Here is a 23524-nt window from a genome sequence, read left to right as displayed (position 1 = left end):
AAGATATCAGCTAGCTGTTCTTCAGTCCTCACGTGCTCGATGGAGATGTCGCCCTTCAACACATGATCACAAAGAAAATGATGACGAATCTGAATGTGCTTTGTCTTCGAGTGCTGAACTGGGTTGTGAGCAATCTTGATGGCACTCTCATTGTCGTAGAGGAGAGGCACATTCTTCACGTTGATACCATAGTCCTTGAGTGTTTGCTTCATCCAAAGCAGTTGAGCACAGAAAGAGCCAGCAGTAATGTATTTAGCTTCCGCAGTGGACAGTGATACGCAGTTCTGTTTCTTCGAGGACCAACAGACCAAAGATCGTCCGAGGAAATGACAAGTGCCAGAAGTTGACTTGCGGTCCACACGATCACCAGCATAGTCAGAGTCAGAATATCCAGTGAGATCAAAAGCAGAGCCCTTGGGGTACCATAATCCTAGTGTTGGTGTGTGAGCTAGATATCGAAGAATATGCTTCACAGCCTTATGGTGTGATTCCTTCGGTGCAGCTTGAAATCGGGCACACATGCAAACACTAAGCATTATATCTGGCCTAGATGCACATAAGTACAATAAAGAACCAATCATGGAGCGGTATACCTTGTGATCGAACTCAATACCATTTTCATCAGTGCATAGATGGCCATTTGTGGGCATAGGAATTTTGACGCCTTTGCAATCTTGCATGCCGAATTTCCTCAGTACATCTTTGAGGTATTTCTCCTGAGATATGAATATGCCATTGCGCTGCTGACGAATTTGAAGACCTAAGAAGAATTTCAACTCTCCCATCATAGACATTTGATATTCTTCACTCATCATATATGCAAATTCATCACTATAACGTTGGTTAGTACAGCCAAAGATAATATCATCAACATATATTTGGCACACAAATAGTTCACCATCATAAGATTTAGTAAAGAGAGTAGGGTCGAGTGAACCGGGTGTGAAGCCATTCTTCACGAAGAATTCCTTCAATGTATCATACCACGCCCGAGGGGCTTGCTTGAGGCCATATAGGGCCTTATTAAGTCTGAAGACTTTGTCAGGATTCTTTGGATCTTCAAAACCTGGGGGTTGAGCAACATATACTTCTTCCTCAAGCTTACCATTGAGGAATGCACTTTTCACATCCATTTGATATAAGATGATATCATGATGGTTAGCATAAGCAAGTAATAAGCGAATAGCCTCAAGTCTAGCAACAGGTGCAAAAGTTTCATTGAAATCAATTTCTTCAACCTGTGTGTAGCCTTGAGCTACCAGTCGTGCCTTATTCCTCACCACAAGGCCATTTTCATCTTGCTTGTTGCGGTAGATCCACTTTGTGCCAATGATATTATGTTTGCAAGGATCTGGACATTTGACCAGTTCCCAAACATTGTTGATCTCGAACTGATGTAATTCTTCTTGCATAGCCTGAATCCACTCCGGCTCCAGAAATGCTTCATCTACCTTAGTGGGCTCTGTGATAGAGACAAAAGCATAGTGCCCACAAAAGTTAGATAAATGTGAAGCTTTTGAGCGTGTGAGAGGACCTGGCACTTCAATGTCATCGATGATCTTGTCAACTTGAACTTCTTTTGGAACGCGACGATGAGCTGGTTGTCGTCGAGGTATTTGATCATTTTCCTCAGCACCATTGTCTTCAGCATTATCTTCAGGTGCATCAGCTCAACGTTCTTCGTGTACTGGAATGAATTCTTCAGCAAATTCTTCAGTAGGAATGACATCCTCAGTTGCCTTGAACTTGATAGAATCCTCAGGTGCTGGTTCATCTAACACAGAAGGTAGGTGCTCTCTTTGCGAGCCATTAGTTTCATCGAACCGCACATCTACAGTTTCAACAAGCTTGTGAAGAGCATTGTTGAAGACTCTGTAGGTGTGCGAGTCCTTTTCGTAACCAAGCATAAAACCTTCATGTGCTTTCGGTGCAAATTTAGAATTGTGGTGTGGATCTCTAATCCAACATTTAGCACCAAAGACTTTGAAATAACTCACATTGGGTTTCTTGTCAGTGAGGAGTTCATAGGCCGTCTTCTTGAAGAATTTGTGAAGATATACTCTGTTGATGATGTGGCACGCAGTATCAATTGCATCAATCCAAAAATGATGAGGCGTTTTGTATTCATCAAGCATAGTGCGAGCCATCACAACAAGAGTTCTGTTCTTGCACTCCACGATGCCATTTTGCTGAGGAGTGTAGGGAGCCGATAACTCATGAGTAATACCAAGTTCATCAAGATAGTCATCAAGACCAGAATTCTTGAACTCAGTTCCATTGTCACTTATGATGTGCTTGATCTTCACACCAAAGTTGGTTGAAGCCCTCGAGGAAAATCATTTGAAGACTTCCTGCACTTCATGCTTGTAAGTAACAATGTGTACCCATTTATATCGAGAGTAATCATCAACAATGACAAAACCATATAGAGATGCAGCATTTGTGACTGCTGAGTAATGATTAGGTCCGAAGAGGTCCATGTGAAGCAATTCGAATGGACGAGTAGTGTTCATGATAGTCTTTGCTGGATGCTTGGCCTTGGTCATTTTTCCAGCTTCACAGGCTCCGAATAAGTGATCCTTGATGAATTTTACATTCTCAATGCCAATGACATGCTTCTTCTTCGCAAGCGTGTGCAAATTCCTCATGCTTGCGTGACCAAGTCGTCGATGCCATAGCCAGCCTTCTGAAGCTTTTGCGAGTAGACACACGGCTGGTTGTGGTCCTGTAGAGAAATCAACAATATACAAGTCTCCTCTCCTAAAGCCTTCGAAGACTTTGGAATTGTCAGCTTCCATAATCACAACACAGTGATACTTGCCAAAGACAACAACCATATCAAGATCACAAAGCATTGAGACTGACATGAGGTTGTATCCTAAGGACTCAACAAGCATGACTTTGTCCATGTGTTTATCCTTAGAGATCGCAACCTTACCAAGACCCAATACCTGACTTTTGCCTTTGTCAGCGAAGATGATATGCTTCAGATGTGACGGTGATAAGGGAGCATCCATCAAAAGATTCTTGTCACCAGTCATGTGATTTGTACATCCACTATCGAGGACCCACTCAGTGGTTTTGGGTTGATCATCCTGCAGATGAATTAGTGTAACTTACAATCTCATATGCTTCATCAGTGAAGAATATGATATCAAGTTCATCAGATGAATTTCATCAAACGGTAAACAGATATAGCAATATGAGGACGTGTGAAATGAAAGTTCATTTCATCATGATTAGCCTGCGTCCTTTCTGGCAGGTTTGTCAGGTCCCCAGCAAATTCTTCAGATGTTAAGGCACGTCTGGAGACCTGACCCTGCAGAAGAGATTAGTTCTTTTTCTTCACCACCCACATCTGAAGGGGTGGCAAAGAGTTCATCACTCTGTGAGCACCATAAGAGAATGGTGGCATAGAGGCCAATCCATTTCGTTTCACATAAGAGGGGTTAGGGTAAGCATATGAATAAGCAGATAAATTCTTCGAGGACTTATGAACATAATGATTTGAAGAATAATGTGCATATTCATAGCCCTTAGCTCTACCCTACGAAACAGAGGGGTTAGCACGATGATGATCATATGAGGACTTTGATCCATTTGAGGAATTTGATCCATGTGAAGAATTAGGTCCACATGAAGAATTGGATCTGGGGTTCCTGTTCTTCACAGGTGGTGTCATGAGGACATTCACCTGAAGACTTTCAACATAACTTTTGGGAACCCAGATTTTCTTCATAGGGGAACCGTTCCTGCAGTTAGTCCCAACATATCTAGCAAATACTTCACCATTCTGATTTTTGAACAATTTATAGTTGGAGTCAAATGACTCATCAGAAGAATGAGAAGATTCACATGTAAAGCCAGATAAGTTAGATGGATCAACTGGAGGTCCCTTTGCAGCAACCCATGAGGTTTTGGGGTACTGCTCAGGCTTCCAATATGTTCCATCAGCATTAAGTTTCCTCTCAAAGGCAATACCCTCTTTCCTAGGGTTTCTGTTGAGGATCTGCTTTTTGAGCACATCACAAAGAATCTGATGCCCTTTGAGGCTTTTGTACATGCCTGTTGTGTACAATTCCTTCAGCCCTGCATCGTCAGTGATACTAGCAATGTCCTCAGATGAGGAATTAGTGATAGCAGAGGCAGGTGAAGAATTTGTAACAGTTGAAGCATTTGAACATTCAGGTGAAGAATTAGCAGATTCACGTTCAATGCACTTTAAGCATGGAGGAACAAATTCTTCCTGAGAAGCGCTGATTTGTTGAGCTAGTAATGAATCGCGCTCCTTCTGAAGATCTTCATAACTCACTCTTAGCTTCTCAAGATCTTGCTTTCTTTGAAGAATTCATAAGAAAGTTTTTCATGATCAGATAAGAGAGTGTTATGATGACTTTGAAGGTTATCAAACCTAGACTGAAGTCTCTAAAGATTTTCAGTCAGGGCTTTAGTGCGATCCATTTGTTCGCCCAACATATCATCACTTTTATCTAGCATGTTTTGAACCTTTTCAAAAGCCCTTTGTTGTTTTACAGCAATCTTAGCAAGTTTAGAGTAGCTGGGCTTGAGATTATCATCAGATTCATTTTCACTGGATTCAGAGGAGGTGTATTTGAGTACCTTTGCACCTTTTGCCATGAAGCAATAGGTGGGAGCGTAGTCATCATTATCTTCATCAGGCTTGTCGGTGGGGTCAGTTTCTTCAATGTCGAAGATGGACTTGCTAACGAAAGCAGTAGCGAAGGCCAGACTCACCACACCAGATTCGGATTCTTCAGATGCCTCCTCTTCCTCATTTTCCCCAGATTCAGCTTCAGAGTCCATTTCCTTGCCAATGAATGCCCGAGCCTTCTTGGAGCTGCTCTTCTTGTGAGATGAAGACTTCGAGGATTTTGATGACGAAGATTTTGACGATTTCTTCTTCTTCGCATCATCAGAACTGTAATCCGTGTATTTCTTCTTCTTCAATTCCTTTTCCCACTGAGGACAATCTTGAATATAATGACCAGGTTTCTTGCATTTGTGGCACAACCTTCTCTTGTAGTCACTTGATGAGGAATCACTGCTTCTTGAGGATTTTCCAAAGCGACCACGCCTTGAGAACTTCTGGAATTTCTTCACGAGCAGTGCTAGCTCCTGGCTCAATTCTTCAGGATCACCAAGGCTACTACCAGAATCCTCACATTCAGACTCAGACACAGCCTTGGCCTTCAGGGCACGTGGTTTGCCATAGCACGAACCATAGAGATCTCTCTTTTCAGCAAGCTGGAACTCGTGAGTATTTAGCCTTTCGAGGATATCGGCAGGATCAAGAGACTTGTAGTCAGCCCGTTCTTGTATCATCAGACCCAGAGTATCAAATGAGGAATCAAGTGATCTCAACAGTTTCTTCACCACCTCATGGTCAGTGATGTCAGTGGCACCGAGGGCTTGAAGCTCTTTGAGATGTCAGTGAGGCGATCAAAGGTTTGTTGGACATTTTCATTGTCGATTCTTCTGAAGTGGTTGAAGAGATTCCGAAGAACATCAACTCGAGAGTCGCGCTGAGTTGAGACTCCTTCATTCACTTTGGACAGCCTATCCCAGATAAGCTTAGCAGTTTCCAAAGCACTCACTCTTCCATATTGTCCTTTACTCAGATGGCCACATATGATATTCTTCGCTTGAGAATCGAGTTGCTTGAATCTCTTCACATCGGTAGCGTTCAGTGAGGGTGTGACAGAGGGAACGCCATTTTCCACAACATACCAGAGATCGTTGTCAATTGCCTCGAGATGCATTCGCATCTTGTTTTTCCAGTAGGGGTAGTCCATCCCATCAAAGGTAGAACACCCAGCCGAGACCTTGATCATACCTGCGGTCGACATAACTGAAACTCCAGGCGGTTAAACCAAAATCACACAGAACAAGGGAGTACCTTGCTCTGATACCAATTGAAAGTGCGTTATGTTGACTAGAGGGGGGTGAATAGGCAATTTTTATGAATTCTTCACTGAGGAATTTGCCGGTGAGGAAATTCCTTAGCGAAGAACTATTAGCAGCGGAATAAGTACTCAGAAGTAAGCATAACAGAATACAAGCATGGTCATCATGATGAAATGAAGACTAGCACAAAGTACAGAAAGCGTAATCACAGGATAACACAAGATGAAGACAAACAGACTGAAGAAATTGAACTGAGGAAATTGAGAAAGTCTTCAGTCAAAGTCTTCAAACACAGATATGAACTAACACTCAACACAGTAATGAGGAAATGAAAGGGTTGAGGAAATAGAACCAGTTAGGTTGGTGAAGACAATGATTTGGTAGACCAGTTCCAACTGCTGTCTCAGTTGTACGTCTGGTTGGAGCGGCTGAGTATTTAAACTCGAGGACACGCAGTCCCGGACACCCAGTCTCTAAGCACGCAACCCAGGACACCCAGTCCTCACCGTATTCTCCTTGAACTAAGATCACGCAGATCTCATCCAATCACTCGTGGTAAGTCTTCAGGCGACTTCCAAACCTTCACAGACTTGGTCACTCGGCAATCCACAATTCCTCTTGGATGCTCTAGACCTTGACGCCTAACCGTCTGGAAGAAGCACAGTCTTCAAAGGTAATAAGCGTCGGATCCACGCAAGATCAATTTCTTCAGTGATTCTCAATCACTTTGGGTTTATAGGTTTTTGGGTTTTTGGGATTTTCCTCACTCGATGATTTTCGCTCAAAGTCCTCGGAGGATGGGTTGCTCTCAAATGACAAGTGTCAAGTTCTCTCGGAGCAGCCAACCAGCTAGTGGTTGTAGGGGGCGGCTATTTATAGCCTAGGGAGCAGCCCGACATGATAAGACATAAATGCCCCTCAATGATATGACCGTTAGGTGGATAAGATATTTTGCGACAGCTGGCGCGCAGCACAGCAACGGTCGGAAATTTGACTCTCAAATTCCTCAGGGCTATCATGTTCCTCACTGTGTAGGTAATTTGCACTGATGAATTCCTAACTCCTCAGTCAGAACAAATTCATTAGTGACCAGAAGAACTTTGTCTCTGTCACTGAAGAAAGTGACTGAACTGTATGAGATTTCCAAAGGCTTCACTCGAAGGAATTGGTAGGTGTAGGATTTTGAGTTGAGCATCACATGGAAATTTTTCCTTAGTATTTCCTCGACCCCCTTTAACAGTACGGTGTTTCCTATGACTCAAGAAAGAGAAAATGAAACTACGAAAACAAAAGTCTTCACGCTTCATGTTCCACAAATGAATACCAAGTCTTCAAGGTCACACCAATTTCTTCACTTTCAAAGTCTTCAGAAAGTCTTCAGAATATCAAAGTCTTCAGTTGAAGAACTTCATTTTTAGGGGTCGACTTTCTCTGTAAATATCAAACTCCTCATAGACTTATAGACCTGTGTATACTCACAAACGCATTAGTCCCTTAACCTATAAGTCTTCAATACACCAAAATCACTAAGGGCCACTAGATGCACTTACAATCTCCCCCTTTTTGGTGATTGATGACAACATAGATTAAGTTTTCAACGGGGATAAACATATGAAGTGTATACGCTGATATTGAGGAATTTGATTACAAGATATAGTAGAACTCCCCCTGAAGATGTGCATACTGAGGATTTTGCTTTCGAAGCAATGCACACTTGAAGAGTTAAATCATGGAGATCTCCCCCTATATCTTGTAATTCATACACGCATTTGATATATAATATGAAGAATTTGAAATGCATGATGAAATATGGTGAGCCTATACAGTGTGCTATGGTATGTCACTCCTCCATTGTAATCATCATGACATGTTATTTGTATGTCAGTTCTATTGGCCAAGTTTCTTAGGCACAGTTATCACGAGTTATCATAAGAAAATAAGCACCTGTGAATATAAGCTCCATGTAATAAGCCAACCAGTTCTTTTCATTGCCTTCCTTTTCAGCTTATCTTTGGTATGATCAGTGAAAAGTCTAGGTTGCATTATATTTTTTTCATTTTGCTGCCCATATGAAAATTAATTTGACTTGCAAACATCACAAATTGAACCCAATACAGTAATTTATATGATAGGAAAACAGACCATCACTATTTGTTCAAAATGCAAATACAGTGATATCATCTACTTGGCACAATCTACTTTGGTCAATGTCTTCCATAGAGATCCCATTGCCTAATTTAAATGAAGAACGCATGACCCACATTTAAATGAAGAACAATTATTTATTGAAATTCGATGGTCCAAGTGGCTGGTTATTATCATATAGCAGCAGCACCTGAAAGCATCATATAGCAGCCGTAGCAGCTCATAGCAACTCATCATACAATAGCAGCAGTGTGCAATTCATCATATACCAGTAGCAGCTCATAGCAATTCATCATATCGCAGCAGCAGGAGCAGCTCATAGCAGTTCATCATATAGCAGCAGCAGGAGCAGCTCATAGCAATTCATCATACAGCAGCAGCAGGAGCAGCTCATAGCAATTCATCATATAGCAGCAGCAGCTCATAGCAATTCATCATATAGCAGTAGCAACTCATAGCAATTCATCATATAGCAGCAGCAGTAGCAGCAGTATAGCAGCAGCAGAAGCAGCTCATAGCAATTCATCGTATAGTGGATCAGAATGAAAATTTGGCCGAAAATCAGACGAGATCCTCACCTTGTTGGATGAGCTCATCCTTCAACAGCACCTCAAGGCCACGACCTGGGAGGAGGGGAGGGGGAATAAGGTGCCTTCTGCCGCAGTGTGGCATCAGCCGTAGTTGTGCGGCCCCCGCCGAAGTAGTGCGTTGGACGGACCACAGTGGAGCAGCTGCTGGAGACCATGAGAATGAGCGGTTGTGCCAGAGGGAGGAGCAGCCAGGGAGATTTGCCCCTACCCGCTGGCCATGTAGCCTAGCTGGACAAAGCATCATCTAGGACTAGGCCAGATGGGACCAGTGGCGATGGCTCGCTGGAGGAACCGTACTGTTGCAGGCGGGGGATCGAGGTAGAGGGAAAGGGGAGAGGAGATGCAAGCAGGCAGGGCAATGAACGCTTGCATGTTTGTTTTTACTTGAGGGTCAGGTGTGACGCGGGCATGAGTAGTTTCATTTTGAGTGTAATATAGGCACACAACAGAGTCATTTCACTATTCTCCTTCCCTTCAATTTTTAGTGAGCTTCTACCCAAAACACCCCCCTCCAAAGCAAAATAAGTTAATGCCAAGCCCATAACTCAAAAATGACTTCTTCACATCTTTTATGGCTTATTTTGATAATAATTCTTGAAAAGGCGGAATCGAACTGGTCCTTAACGTGCAATTCAATTGTGCATGCAATGATGAATCACTCATGCCTGCTACAGTGTACATTTAGGCATCATCACACATGGCATAACCTAATACATGTGCATTCCATTGTAGAATCTGCATTATGCAATGTTTATGTTAGTTCATACATTGCACATGATGTTTAAATGCCCCTTAAATCTGGTCAGTCAAGTGATGGTCTTTAAGCCTCCTTCTTTGCTTCTTTTCTTGATATGTAAGATTTGCTCAAACATCTGTTCAATTGCTTGTTTGCATCAGCCAGCCATACTAGGACTATTTGCTTTGATTACTTGATGTTATTGACCTAACACTCTAACAGAGCTTGTCAACAATTTAAACACTAAGGGCTGTTGTAGTGGGGCCTTGTCTAACTCATAGGTGTCGGTGTCAAAACCGGCAGATCTCAGGTAGGGGGTCCTGAACTATGCGTCTAAGGATCGAAGGTAACAAGGAGGCAGGGGACACGATATTTTACCCATGTTCGGGCCCTCTTAATGGAGGTAATATCCCACTTCCTGCTTGATTGACTTTGATGAGTATATGGGTTACAAGAGTTGGTCTACCTCGAGATCGTAATGGCTAAACCCAAGATGTCTAGCATGTATGATTGTGTTCGCCCCTATGGACTAAACCCTCCAGTTTATATAGATACCAGAGGGATCTAGGGTTGTACATAGTTGGTTACAGAGAAAGGAAGGTAAATGATCCGAACGCCAAGCTTGCCATCCACGCAAAGGAGAGTCCCATCCGGACACGGAGAAGGTCCTTCTATCTCGTATCTTCACAGCCCATCAGTCCGGCCCAAGTCACACAGGCCGGCTTCCCGAGGACCCCATAGTCCAAGACTCCCTTAGTAGCCCCTGAACCGGGCTTCAATGACGATGTATTCGGCGTGCAGATTGTCTTTGGCATTGCAAGGCAGGTTCCTTCTCTGAATACTCCAACGCAGTTCTCCATGCAAAACAGCTGTATCCGGCTTTATTAAACAATTACAGCCATAAGCTGTAAGGGCAAAAATATTTGAAACGAAATAAGTCACGTCCATAGGTGATTGCTCCGGCGGGGCGTTATGTCCCGGTCTTGTTAGCATTATGAACCGTTTTACAGCCCTGTTTTGCATTTCGAGGCACGACCATTTGACACGTCTTGTGAAAGCAGAGATCATGTCCCCTTATCACGGGATTCTCATTAACAGGGGTTTGGGTAATCCAACCGTGTCGTTCACACGTCCTCTTGGGAATAGGCGAGATTTAAGGCTCAAAGGGGACACTTGATATCTACTACCTCTATAAGAATACAAAGATCCATATTTTTACCCCACGCCATCTTCCTCATCAGCCTATCTGCCATTCGAGCTCTAGCGCCCAAGTCGCAATCCTTTCCATCGCCACCAAACACTCCTAGCCATGTCCGGATCTGGGGCGCAGGGCAAGTGGATGGCCTCCTCTATTATAGAGGAGAACATCAAGGACCTTTGGGAAGCTGGGTATTTGGCCATGGACATAGTCCATCGGCTCCCTGCCAAAAAGCAGATCTTTCCCACTCCAGAGCCTAACGAAAGGGTAGTGTTCATCCCACATTTCCTTCATGAACTAGGGTTTCCCCTTCATCCTTTCGTCCGCAGTCTCATGTTCTACTATGGGCTAGATTTTCATGATCTAGCCCCAAATTCCTTCCTCAACCTTTCGGAGTTTATCGTCATGTGCAAGGCATTCCTCCGCGTCCCTCCCCACTTCGGCCTATGGCTCAAGGTCTTCAATGTGAAGCCAAAGGTGGTCAGGGGCCAACACACGGAGTGCGGTGGCGCCATAGTGAGAGAACTCCGCAACATCACCTGGCCAAAGGGGACCTTTGTGGAGAGCGTCAAAGGATTGTAGTAGGGGTGGTTCTATATCACGGAACCCCGCGACGCCACATGGGTTGCTGCTCCTGAGTTCAAATCAAGGCCCCCGATGCGGCTTACATCCTGGCTCAATAAGGGCCTAGATTGGGAATCGCCTGACGAGGTAATGACGTTGGAGAGCCACATCAAGGGCATGATAAACAAGAACACCAGCCTCGCCAGCGTGATCCAGGTGATGCTTTTTCGCCGGATTCTCCCTTGTCAAATATATGTGGGAATTCGACCTGGTCTGTCCTCGAACCCTGCAGCGGTTGTTCAGCATGACGCACGAAGACATATGGAAGCTACTCTTCAAGACAACCGAAGATCGTGGCCTTGACTACGCACGTCCAGCCACTCCCATAAGTTTTATGATAACTTTTATTTGCAAATGCAAGGAGTATATTGAATTCTCTGACTCCCACGGGGCTGGACAAAGAAGGCGGAGCAGATCAAATTCCCGGCTCCACTGCCCAAGGACCAGGTTACCCCCTTGCTGACAAAGATGCTGGTTCCGGCGCCGTATCAGGCACCGGAGAAGAAGGCCAAGAAGAAGGGCAAGGAGACCAGAGGTGGCCCCCATCATAAGGGTGCTTCAGACACCGTGTCCGAAGACTCTGAGGCCTCCTCCTCCCATGACGAAGATGTAGAGGAGCAAGAGAGTAACTCTCCCCTACGAGGGGAAGAAGAAAAGGGCGGCTTTCGCGGATCTAGAGGCGGAGGCGACCAAGAAGGGAAAGTCCTCCCTTTCAGATGATTTCGAAGCGGATGCCGATGCCATCCAAGAGCGGCACCCCAGGCCGAAACCCTTGGCTGAGTCGTAAGTATCCGAAGACACCGTACACATATGATTTTATGCCTTATTATTTTAACATACTGAATTGCGCATTATAGCCCGGCTCGCGATCTCCCCCAACAATCATCGTCATCTGGGAACTCGGTAGGGCCGAACGTGATGGAGAGCGAGTCACCCCCATAGATCTCTCCACCCATGCTACGGATAACACCAAAGTGTTGTCCTGAAGAACCTCTCCAGGTCATCGGGAGGTGCTGGAGGCCATGAAGGTGGCAGCGGAGGGTAATACCTCTATTGCCAAAGAGAGGGGGAAATCAACCCCCATGGAGACCGGCGGTGGGGGCAATGCTCAATTCGGCCCCCAACCGAATATTATTCCGGAGACCGATGCGGCTCAGGAATCGGCCCGACAGCCTTCCTCGAGGGAAGGGGGCATGCCGTCTCCGCCGGCGTCCTCTATCAATCCGGAGGCGCCGGACACTCTGGTGGAAGCGCTTAAGGGTTCTTCCATTGTGGAGGAACACCATACCCTTATGGGTACGGTGGTTGAAAAGGTTCGGTCCACTAAGAGCGGATTGAACCGAGCCTATACCAGCCTTCTAATAGGCTTTGAGGTATGTGACATAATATTTTTTGGCTATTTGCAAAAAGAATACATGTATATAGATAGTAGCCCCTGAGACTCTATTTGGCTTTCATGAAGAAAGGCCAAACAGAGGATCGAATAATATTCTGCAGGAGCTAAGATATATGTTTCTTTGGATAAACAGGCTGGAAAGCTAGCAGCAACCTTGCATGCTGCCAAAGTCTCCAAACTAAAGCGGAAGTCGGAAGAAGTGTAACGTATGCAATACCGAAGCATATCTGAAATGATATAAGATCCAATTTGTTATTTGACTGAGCTGCTTGATTATGCTCATAGCTGACACGTCGGAGGTCGAAGACCTCAAGAGTGTGCTGGCCGAAGCCAAGAAGGAGGCGGACGAGGAACGAACCACCTACCAAAAGCATGAAGCAAGGTTGGAGGAAGTCCAACAAGAGCTCACTGATGCTATAAACAAATGTCAGTCCTTGGAGCGCAAGGTGTTGAATCGAGAATTGAAACTTGCTGCGGCACTCCAAAGTGCGAAGGAGGCCCGGGTTGAAGCCCAAGGCGCCTGCCAGGAGATCCATGAAGCCAAGAAGATCGCGGCTGGTAAGGCTTTTAATATGCAGAGCAAATACGTAAGGAGGAAATACACCTTACTGACACGCATTTGGAGTTCTCCAGGAGCGTTTGCGGATCTGCCCCGAAGTATTGCAGATGCTACCGATTTCTTCCGGGCTGAAGATGGGAGCTCAACAGAGAAGCTATTCTGGTCGTAGTACCTTGCGCCAGAGCATCTTGTGCCCCTCAGTGATCAGTTGAAACAACTGACTGAGCTACATAGGGTGGTCGAACTAGCCATGAGGGATATCATAGTCCGTCTTTGGCCAGCCAAACCCATACCTAGTAACTACTTTGGGCTTGTGAAGCAGCTAGTCAATGCCTGCACACGGCTTGATGCTATAAAGCGGTCAGTCTGTATCGAAGGTGCCCGAATGGCCTTCACCCATGTCAAGGTACAGTGGGCGAAGATGAATGCCACCAGTCTTGCAACCGAGGGACCGCCCACAGGCAAGGAGCATCGTACGCCGGAGAAGTATTTCAACGACGTCCTTGAAGGATCCTGCATTATAGAGGGCGTGTGTTCGAAGGACACCATTTTTTAATGAATGTATCTGCGATGCCCAAACTCTGTAATGAAAACAAAGCGTTCGTATAATTTTAGTCTTGTTGCATCTGAAATTATTTATCCTCCATTGCGGTCGTTTATTAAATCTCAGAGTTGGCCAGTCATCGGCTTTAGCCCCTCGCGTAGATACTACGGGGGTGTTTGGGACAGCACAAAAACACACTTAACCCAACGACTTGGTCCTTCAAGGAGGTGCTAGTGCGGCGAGCCAGGCAATCAGGCTATGCGGTTTTATCACTCCCACTTAGCCATAGGAGTTTGACAATAAGATTGTAGGCGCAGCCCCTGGTATTGTTCGGTGATCCGAACTCGGGTGGTGTAGACATCTGACCAAGTAAAAAATCAGTCCTTCGTGTAACACGGAAAAAATCACAAGAGATTTATACTGAGTCGCCGAATAGCTGACCAGCTCTCGCCGCATCATGACAGTCAGTTTTCGGCTTTCTCTACTGAGGTGTTTATCCGGCTAACCAGAAACACAATCGCAGTAGTTCTCCCTTACTTCCTAAGCCGAACAAGCGGAACGTAAGGCAGTAACCACAGGGGCCGGGCAACCCAACTATTGACCCAAGACATGATTCAGAGCCGATGCATATAATGCTAGATTCGAGACGCCGAATTGCACTGTGAAAGTGTTCGCACTTATGGTGAACTTTAAGAAATGTACGTGGCTGAATAGAGCCCCTGGCAATTTAGGTCGTGCCTAGGTGTACATGACAATCAGATGAAAAAGAAGAAGGAATACGGAATAGGGGATAAGCCAGTACCGAATAGTTTGGGCGAAAATTTGTTTCCATTATAGTTTGATTGATATGTCAAAACATATTTGTACAGATAATGCTATAAGCATCGAGGCTATTTTACATGCCAAGCGAAAGGGAAAGGTGTGTACAAGTATTAGAAAAGGGGAGCAGGTGATCTTAAAAGATCATTTAAGTACTCCACCGTACATCTACGCTGCTTTTCGCATTTGTGTGTGATCCTTTGAGAGGATTAATGAATAAGTTTTCATAAGGGGCCGGAAAAAGGGCCCTTGACACCATAAAAAGGGTGATGTGGGTTGTAAAGAACCTGAAAAGAAAAAATGAAGTTATGAAAAAAGATAGATGGGGCCAGTTACGGTTGAGCCGTAGTGTGGACCTTATCATCGATATGCCTCCATCGTCGCCCATGGTATTTTTAGTGTGTAGTTATGAGCACGCGGTACATACGCCGCTGCGTGGTTGGCGCAAAGACAGAGGACGGATTGCTAATCGAGGTCCTGATGAGTTGGACTATCATTCTGCGGGGTAGTCCGGACTCGTTTGACGGGGTCTGGTAGCTTGACTGCCGATGTGGAGTTCGGCTTGATAAGGCCGACCTGCACTTCCGCTGCGAGGGCCGCAGTGTGTTCCTCAGTATGGAGGGAGCGATCCATGTTTCCATGAACTGTTATAACACCGCGTGGTCCTGGCATTTTGAGTTTTAGATAAGCATAATGTGGGACCGCATTGAAGCAGGCAAACGTAGTTTGTCCGAGCAGTGCATGATAGCCACTACGGAAAGGACGATGTCGAAGATCAAGTCTTTGCTTCGAAAGTTGTCTGGCGAACGTAATATGACCTCCAATGTGATTGAGCCCGTGCAGTGGGCCTCTACACCAGGTATTAATTTTTTGAAGGTAGTTTTGGTGGGTTTGATTCTTGACAAGTCAATACCCATTTTCCGTGATGTGTCCTGATAGAGCAGGTTAAGACTGTTGCCACCATCCATGAGGACTCTCATGAGGTGGAATCCATCGATAATTGGGTCGAGGACCAATGCGGCTGAACCTCCATGACGGATACTAGTCGGATGGTCCCTACAATCAAAGGTGATCAGGCATGCTGACCATGGGTTGAATTTTGGGGCGACTGGCTCTATCACATAGACGTCGCTTAATGCGCGCTTGCGCTACATTTTGGGGATTTGACTAGCGTACATCATGTTCACCGTCTTGACCTCGGGGGGAATTTCTTCTGGCCCCTTGTGTTTTGTGGATGAGGCTCCTCGTCATCATCCTTGCTGGGCGACCCATTCCCCATCTGCTCGGAGTTTAATTTACTGGCATGTTTAAAGACCAAACAACTTCTATTGGTATGGTAAGCAGGCTTGTCAGGGGTGCCGTGAATCTACCAAGGTCGATCGAGTATTCGGTCCAGGCTAGATGAACCTTCTTTGTTTCTTTTGAATGGCCTCTTTCGTTGACCGGGCTTGGAGCCACTGAATCTGGCGTTGACCTCCTGTCTTCGGTATTTTCATTGTTTCTCTGACGCTTGTTTTTATTGCATTGAGGCCTGCCGTTTCTGTTCCTTGCTTCGGAAGTGCCAGGATCGTTGGTACTATTGCTGCTACGAGGAAGCCAGCTATCTTCGCCTGCGCAAAAGCGGGTCATGAGTGATGTGAGGGCTGCCATGGACTTCGGCTTTTCTTGCCCGAGGTGTCGGGCAAGCCATTCGTCACGGATGCTATGTTTGAAGGCTGCTAGAACCTCAGCGTCCGGACAGTCAACAATTTGGTTCTTTTTTACTAGGAATCGGGTCTAGAATTTTCTGGCTGACTCTCCGGGCTGCTGGACTATGTGACTAAGGTCATCGGCGTCCGGAGGCCGAATATAAGTGCCCTGGAAGTTGTCTATAAAGGCATCCTCCATGTCTTCCCAGCTTCCAATTGAGTTTTCTGGGAGGTTGTTTAACCAGTGCCGAGCTGGTCCCTTAAGTTTGAGGGGGAGGTATTTGATGGCATGTAGATCGTCACCGTGAGCCATGTGAATGTGGAGAAGGAAATCTTCAATCCACACCGCGGGATCTGTTGTGCCATCGTATGACTCGATGTTCATGGGTTTAAACCCCTCTAGGAACTGGTGCTCCATTACCTCATTAGTGAAGCATAGGGGGTGTGCGGCGCCTCTATATCGGGCCACGTCATGACGCAGTTCGGATGGAGTGTGTATGCGGTTTTCAGCCTGGGCGAAGTTATGATTGTCGCGCCAGGCCTGATGGCCATCTTCTCACGCTGGGGCCTGCCCCCTTTGTCACATCCCTAGCCTCAGGCATTGCTCTAGGTTAGCTTCATGTGTGCATCATGTCTATATTTTTGAAACTTGAATTGAGGAATATTGGAAGCCTCAAAACCCTAAATAAAAGAGGGGCAAAAACCCTAGAAATCTTATTCATCGCTCCAAAAGGCTCTTCTTAAATGTTTGATAATTCTGGTAAGGGTTCTGGTCCCAACCAAAATATTGAACATTTTTAAGGATTTATTTTTGGGACTTTGAATTTAAATCATAGCTATTTGAATTGGACTTATATCTACTGTTAAATAAATATAGGTCCAATAATTCTGAAATATTTTTGTGGAGCATTGTTTTAATTCTTTTAGCTCCCAAAAATATTGTCAGAAGCAAAATAAATTGAATTGGTTTCAAAACCAAATTCAAAACAAACCTGCAAAATAGAAAACTGAAATAATTAGAAAAGAGAGAGAGAGAGACTACCTGGGCCACTTACCTGTAGCCGGCCCAGCTGGCCAGCTCCTCCCGCTGGCCCAGCCCACCACCACAGCCTCCCTGTCGTCTTCCTCCCTGGACAGGAGGACGAGCGCGTGCCCGCCGCGCGATGGCCACACGCCTCGCCAGCTCCTGCTTACCGCTCTCCCCCCGACGCTCTGGACGCCCTGGACGTCGACACGCGGCCTCCCCGACCGCCCCTCACTCTCTCCCGAGCTCTCCCCCTCCTCTGTTTCTCTCTCCCTCTCGTGCCGAGCGCAGCCGTCGCCACCGACGCTGTTCGCCGCGGCCACCGGCCACCCCTCGCCTCGCCGTTGCCTCCAGAAGAACCGCCGCGCCTTCTTCTTCGTCTCCACCAACCCATGTGACGCCGGAAGCCTCGGAGCGCCGTCCCCGACGTCTTCTTCCTCCTCGGGCCACCGAGATCGCCGGCGACCTCCCGTCGTCACCAGCCCCTCCCCGAGCCCGCCGTTCGCCTCGTCGCCACCGCAGTGAGCTCCTGCCCCTGTTCCCCTTCTCCGCTCCCTCTCTCGCACGCCGTAGCTGCTGCACCGAGCTCACCCGCACCCGCCGCCGCCTGTGCTCACCGCCGGTGTGACTCCGGCCACGCAACGGCTCAGTCGACCCGTCCATCTTGTTCACCGCATCACATAGGCCACTATTAGTGCCTCAGCTCGCTTGCTCGCACACCGCAACGCTGCCCGCACCCACGCCCGAACTCCGGCGGCCGCAACCGAGCTCGCCGCCGTCGATGTAGGTCGCCCCCGGCATAACTGACTACACCACTCGACGCGCTGGATCACCAGCTGCCCGTAGGTGGTCTCCTCCGTCCGTTTGGACGCCGGAGCGCGAAACCCGCAGCTCCTCCGCCGCGTTTGACCCCGCCGGCGGCTAAACGCCGGTGGGTTTGACCACTTGACCCCGACGGGACCCTCCCCTGTGTCGATGACAGGTGGGGCCAGCCCCCCCCCCCTGTTAATTAGTTAGTTATTTTATTTTAACTACCCCCTCTGCTGACACTGACAGGTGGGCCCCCGCCATCAGGTGATTAGCTTAAGCTAATCACCACCTAATCTAACCCCAGAGCCACTGACATGTGGGCCCTAGTGCTTAATCCTTAATCAAACTAAAATAAACCCTCCCTGTTTAACCTGTGACACTGACGTGTGGACCCCACACATCAGGTTTGACCCGAGCCGGCCCCTGTTGACTTGCTGACGTCATGCCAATGTCATGCTGACGCAGTAATGTTTTCTGGATTTAATTTAATTCTGAAATTCTAGAAAATTGTAAAAACTTCTAAAAATCATAGAAATTCAACCGTAACTCCAAATTAAATAATTTATATATGAAAAATTATCAGAAAAATTCAAGTAATCCATCTGTACCATTTTCATGCATGTTAGAACAACTTATAGCTGCTGTTTAGCACAAATCAATTAAAGGGCATTTAAATAATCACATATGGAGTTTGAATTTGAATCTTGTATTCAAACCAACCTCATTTAATCTGTTGCTAGTTGCATTAGCCCAAAACACATTCATATTGCCATGTCATAGCATGCATCATATTGTGCATTGCATTGATTGTGTTCCCTTCTGTGTTGCCGGTATTTGTCCCCTCTCGATAGACGTGATACCGATGATGTGATCGTTGACACTGATGAAGACTCAATGTTATCTTCAAAAGTGCCAGGCAAGCAAAACCCCCTTGTTCATTCCGATACAATCCTACTCTCTCGCTCCTGCTCTCTTTTACTGCATTAGGACAACACCGATTCATCTGTTACTTGCTGCGGTAGCTGAACCCCTTTGTCCTTTGCATGACCTGTCATTGCCACAGTAAATAGATGAAACCCACTAGCATGAGTAGGAGTTGTTTGAGCCCTGTTGTGCCTACTCATTCATGCTTGTTTGTCATGCCTGCTACTGCTTAGAGTTGAGTCAGGTCTGATTCATCGGGGATGAATCAGAGGCGTGTGAACATGTCCTACTATGTGTGAGCTAAGTGTGTGAACACGTTTTGGTAAAGGTAGCGGTGAGAGGCCATGTAGGAGTACATGGTGGGTTGTCTCATTGCAGCCGTCCTCAGGAACTGAGTTCTGTGTTTGTGATCCATGATTCAGCTACTACCACGCATTGGGCCCGAAACCAATGGACCCTCTCGGCTTCTTGACCACCCTTGTCCTCTGTCCAGGAGTTGCAAGTAGTTTCTGGTGTTTGTAGTATGCTGGAGGCCGTGCGCAGCGCTGACCGTAGGGGTGGGCTGTGATGCGGTAGGCACGTGGCCGGGTAAACCGGGCGCCCGTTTGGTGTCATGGAACCCTGTACACATCGTTTGGGGCTGTGAGCGAAACTCCGGCCGGATCTCCTCATGGATGGAACCCGAATAGGCGATAAACCTGGACTAGAGACTTGAGTGTTTAGGCAGGCCGTGGCCGACACCCACGTTGGGCTTCCGCTTGAAGGTTGCCGAGTACATGTCGTGTAAACGGCGGTAAGTGGTGAGAGCGTGTGTGAAGAAGTACACCCCTGCAGGGTTAACCTAATCTATTCGAATAGCCGTGTCCGCGAAAAAGGACTTCTGGGTTGCTTATATCAGTTCATAGACAAGTGAAAGTGGATACTCTAAAATACGCAAGATAAGCGTGAGTGCTATGGATGGCGTTCTCGTAGGGAGACGGGAGCGGATCCATAGTGGTGTATTGATATGGTGAATATGTGGACTCGTGTGCGCCACCTCAAAAAAGTTACTCGCAGTCGTAGTTCAGGATAGCCACCGAGTCAAAGCTGGCTTGCTGCAGTTAAACCCCACCATCCCTTTGTTGATAATGATGCATATGTAGATAGTTCTGATGTAAGTCTTGCTGGGTACATTTGTACTCACGTTTGCCTATTTTATGTTTTTGCAGAGAGACTTCAGTCTCACTAGTATTTCCGCATGGTCTTTGACGTTTAGCTTGTTACCTCAGCTACGATCTTGTGCCTCGGCAGGATTTGGTAGATAGTCAAGCTTCTCAGTCTTTTTCATTTATAGTTGTCTGTACTCAGACATGATAGCTTCCGCTTGTGCTTGATTTGTATGCTCTGAATGTTGGGTCATGAGACCCATGTTTGTAATATCTCGCTCCTCGGAGCCTATTGAATAGATTACTTGAGTCATAGAGTCATGTTGTGATGCCATGTTGTATTTGCACATATCGAGCATATTGTGTGTATGTTATTGAAATGCTTGGTATGTGTGGGATCTGACCATCTAGTTGTTTATCTTTAGTAGCCTCTCTTACGGGGAAATGTCTCCTAGTGTTTCCACCGAGCCATGGTAGCTTGCTACTGCTCCGGAACACTTAGGCTGGCCGGCATGTGTCCTTCTTCGTTCCTGTGTCTGTCCCTTCGGGGAAATGTCACGCGGTGAATACCGGAGTCCTGTTAGCCCGCTACAGCCCGGTTCACCGGAGTCCTGCTAGCCCAGTGCTACAGCCTGGATTCACTCGCTGATGACCGACATGTTCGATGCTGGGTCATGGATGCCTGTCCCTGTAAGTCTGTGCCGCTTTGGGTTTACGACTAGCCATGTCAGCCCGGGCTCCTTATCATATGGATGCTAGCGACACTGTCATATACGTGTGCCAAAAGGCGCAAACGGTCCCGGGCAAAGGTAAGGCGACACCCGTGGGAATACCGTGCGTGAGGCCGCAAAGTGATATGAGGTGTTACATGCTAGATCGATGTGGCATTGAGTCGGGGTCCTGACACCCTTGATCCGTATATTGATCTGGTCTGACCGGCTCTATTATCCAGGTCCTAACGTAAGTCGTAAGTGTATCCTGCAGCTGATGTCTCTCTACCTTTACGGCGGGGTGGTGCAGGCGGGTGTTCGGCTTGGTTTGCCGCTCTGTCCCAGCCACATGGTGGTCGGTCAGGTCCGTCAGCAGCGTTACACGTGGGTAGTATAGGCTCTGGGGGCCTCGTCGTGAAATTAGGGTAGCAGCTTGCACTTTGGGTAACTCTTGGTTGGGCGTTCGAGGCCGTATTCCTCGGCTACCAAGACGTCAATCCATCTGTCATTGAGTAGATCCTGATCAGCTTGAAGCTTTTGTTGCTTCTTTTTTAGGCTTCTTGAAGTGGCTATTAGCCGGCGCTTAAAGCGTTCTTATTCGAAGGATTCCTCTGGCACGATGAATTCTTCGTCGTCGAGGCTCTCGTCCACTTCGGAGATCGGTACGTAGTTACTATCCTCCGAGACCTCATCCTTAATGGGGTCGTTGGAGTTTACTTGCCCTTCCTCCCAATCATCATGCTCGGATGTTGGTTCGATGGGGGCTTCTTAATCTTCGGCGTTATCTGGAGTATTGTTGTCTCCGGTGCCGGTATTGCTATCTTTTTCGCGCCGCGATTTAGAGTGGCGCCGCTGATGTCGACGCTTTGATGGTGCCATGGGAGGCTTGTCTTCGAGTGAATCCTTCCCCCCTTCACCGTCATCCTCTTTAGGGGTGTCCACCATGTACATGTCATATGTGGAGTAGCCGTCTAGCGTCCGGTAAGCGGTGGGTTCTGGCTTTGCTCTTCTCAGCCATCGTCGTCCATGCTGTCAATGTCTTCGGAAGCGTAATCAAGCATGTTGGTTAAGTCCTCGATAGTGGCTATGAAGTGAGTGGTGGGTGGGACGTAAAATTCCCTGCTCTCAGCCCCTAATGTGGGATGGGCATAGTTCGGCAGTGATCCTTATGTAATGGCGAGAGATTGCATTAAGTCCAGAGCCTTATTTAAGGGTGAGGTATGGACAGGGAAGCGAGAATCCGTAGAGCGGGGCGGGATAGGAGTTCCCTGGCCAAGCTCGTATAACACACACCTCGAGAGTTCGGAGCTGGTGTACGGAAGTGAGTTCGGTGATACGTCTCCAACGTATCTATAATTTTTGATTGTTCCATGCTATTATATTACACATTTATATCATTTTTGGGACTAACCTACTAACCGGAGGCCCAACCCGTATTGCTGTTTTTTTTGCCTATTTCAGTATTTCGAAGAAAAGGAATATCAAACGGAGTCCAAACAAAATGAAACCTTCGGGAGCGTGATTTTTGGAACAAACGTGATCTAGAGGACTTGGAGTGCAAGCCAACAAGCAGCCGAGGTGGCCACGAGGGTGGAGGGCGCGCCCACCCCTACAAGGCACGCCCCCTATCTCGTGGGCCCCTCGGGCGGCCACCGACCTACTTCTTCCTCCTATATATACCCACGTACCCCGAAAACATCCAAGGAGCCAAAAAACAATTTCCAACGCCATAACCTTCTGTATCCGCGAGATCCCATCTTCGAGCCTTCGCCAGTGCTCCACCGGAGGGGGGAATCGATCACGGAGGGCTTCTACATCAACACCATAGCCCCTCCGATGAGTTGTGAGTAGTTTACCACAGACCTTCGGGTCCATAGTTATTAGCTAGATGGCTTCTTATCTCTTTTTGGATATCAATACCATGTTCTCCCCCTCTCTTGTGGAGATCTATTCGATGTAACTCTTTTTGCGGTGTGTTTGTCGAGATCCAATGAATTGTGGGTTGATGATCAAGTTTATCTATGAGAAATATTAGAATCTCCTCTGAATTCTTTTATGTATGATTGAGTTATCTTTGCAAGTCTCTTCGAATTATCAGTTCAGTTTGGCCTACTAGATTGATCTTTCTTGCAATGGAAGAAGTGCTTAGCTTTGGGTTCAATCTTCCGGTGTCCTTACCGAGTGACAATAGGGGTTGCAAGGCACGTATTGTATTGTTGCCATCGAGGATAAAAAGATGGGGTTTATATCATATTGCATGACTTTATCCCTCTACATCATGTCATCTTTCTTAATGCGTTACTCTGTTCTTATGAACTTAATACTCTAGATGCATGCTGGATAGCGGTTGATGTGTGGAGTAATAGTAGTAGATGCAGGCGGGAGTCGGTCTACTTGTCACGGATGTGATGCCTATATACATGATTATGCCTAAATAATCTCATAATTATTCGCTTTTCTATCAATTGCTCGACAGTAATTTGTTCACCCACCGTAATACTTATGCTATCTTGAGAGAAGCCACTAGTGAAACCTATGGCCCCCGGGTCTATCTTTTATCATATAAGCTTTCTATCTATTTTTATTTGCATCTTTACTTTTCCTATCTATATTATAAAATACCAAAAATATATTTATCTTATCATACTATCTCTATCAGATCTCACTTTTGCAAGTGGTCGTGAAGG

This window comes from Triticum aestivum, chromosome 3B (assembly GCF_018294505.1).
Source record: "Triticum aestivum cultivar Chinese Spring chromosome 3B, IWGSC CS RefSeq v2.1, whole genome shotgun sequence".
NCBI lineage: Eukaryota > Viridiplantae > Streptophyta > Magnoliopsida > Poales > Poaceae > Triticum > Triticum aestivum.
The sequence above is the reverse complement of the archived record's forward strand: the minus strand, read 5'-3'. Positions refer to the sequence as shown.